Raw genomic sequence first — 2,259 nt, forward strand, 5'->3', positions numbered from 1 at the left:
GCGTTGAGGGGATCCGGTTTGGTGGCCACGGGATTAGGTCTCTGCTTTTTGCAGATGATGTAGTCCTGATGGCTTCATCTGACCGGGATCTTCAGCTCTCACTGGATCGGTTCGCAGCCGAGTGTGAAGCGACCGGAATGAGAATCAGCACCTCCAAGTCCGAGTCCATGGTTCTCGCCCGGAAAAGGGTGGAGTGCCATCTCCGGGTTGGGGAGGAGACCCTGCCCCAAGTGGAGGAGTTCAAGTACCTAGGAGTCTTGTTCACGAGTGAGGGAAGAGTGGATCGTGAGATCGACAGGCGGATCGGTGCGGCGTCTTCAGTAATGCGGACGTTGTATCGATCTGTTGTGGTGAAGAAGGAGCTGAGCCGGAAGGCAAAGCTCTCAATTTACCGGTCGATCTACGTTCCCATCCTCACCTATGGTCATGAGCTTTGGGTCATGACCGAAAGGATAAGATCACGGGTACAAGCGGCCGAAATGAGTTTCCTCCGCCGGGTGGTGGGTCTCTCCCTTAGAGATAGGGTGAGAAGCTCTGCCATCCGGGAGGAACTCAAAGTAAAGCCGCTGCTCCTTCACATCGAGAGGAGCTAGATGAGGTGGTTCCGGCATCTGGTCAGGATGCCACCCGAACGCCTCCCTAGGGAGGTGTTTAGGGCACGTCCAGCTGGTAGGAGGCCACGGGGAAGACCCAGGACACGTTGGGAAGACTACGTCTCCCGGCTGGCCTGGGAACGCCTCGGGATCCCCCGGGCAGAGCTAGACGAAGTGGCTGGGGAGAGGGAAGTCTGGGTTTCCCTGCTTAGGCTGTTGCCCCCGCGACCCGACCTCGGATAAGCGGAAGAAGATGGATGGATGGATGGATGGTTCCTTGCTTCTTGTCTGATTAATAGATGTCATCAGTGTTGGAACCTGACAACCCACGCTGGTTTAAATGTAACTTAGATATTGGGTTTCAATCAATAAATCAATCAATGTTTACTTACACAGCCATAAATCACGAGTGTCTCAAAAGGCTTCACAAGTCACATCGACAACCTCGGCTCAGATCCCACATCAGAGAAAGGAAAAACTCAACCCAATGGGACAATGAGACACCTTTACTATGTAAAAGCGCTTTGAGTAGCTAGAGAAAGAGCGCTATATAAATATCTTTCACTTCACTTGGCTACTGGGATGTGTCACGCACCGGGAATGACCGGGGGGAACCGCCTGCCACCAAATCAACAATAGAGATCAACAAAGTCCCGACCTAGGGCTGGGCCATGTGGACGAAAAAGTATATCTCGATATATTTTTTACTTAAACTCGATATTCGATATATATATCTCCATATATTTGTATAATACTTACAGCAGGGGTCAGCAACCTTTTTGAAAGCAAGAGCTACTTCTTGGGTACTGATTAATGCCAAGGGCTACCAGTTTGATACACACTTCAATATATTGCCAGAAATAGCCAATTTGCTCAATTTACCTTTAATAAATAAATGTATATAAATAAATAAATTGGTATTTCTGTCTGTCATTCCATCATACATTTTTTTTCCTTTTACGGAAGGTTTTTTGTAGAGAATAAATAATGAAAAAAAACACTTAATTGAACGGTTTAAAAGAGGAAAAAAAAATTTAAATACAATTTTGAAACGTAGTTTATCTTCAATTTCGACTCTTTAAAATTCAAAATTGAGAAAAATTAAGAAAAAAACTAGCTAATTCGAATCTTTTGGAAAAAAATAAAGAAAGAATTTATGGAACATGATTAGTAATTTTTCCTGATTAAGATTGATTTAAAAATGTTGATGACATGTTTTAAATAGGTTAAAATCCAATCTGCACTTTGTTAGAATATATAACAAATTGGACTAAGCTATATTTCTAACAAAGACAAATCATTATTTCTCTTGGATTTTCCAGGTACATTTTTTTAAAGAAATTCAAAAGACTTTGAAATAAGATTTAAATTTGATTCTACAGATTTTCTGGATTTGCCAGAATATATATTTTTTTTTTAATCATAAGTTTGAAGAAATATTTCCCAAATATTCTTCGTCGAAAAAACAGTAGCTAAAATGAAAAATTAAAATGTATTTATTATTCTTTACAATAAAAAAAAAATAATTACTTGAACATTGATTTAAATTGTCAGGAAGGAATTTAAAAGGTAAAAAGGTATGTGTTTTTAAAAATCCTAAAATCATTTTTAAGGTTGTATTTTTTTTCTAAAATTGTCTTTCTGAAAGTTATAAGAAGCAAAGTAA

The sequence above is a fragment of the Nerophis ophidion genome, linkage group LG20 (assembly GCF_033978795.1).
Source record: "Nerophis ophidion isolate RoL-2023_Sa linkage group LG20, RoL_Noph_v1.0, whole genome shotgun sequence".
In the NCBI taxonomy this organism is placed as follows: domain Eukaryota; kingdom Metazoa; phylum Chordata; class Actinopteri; order Syngnathiformes; family Syngnathidae; genus Nerophis; species Nerophis ophidion.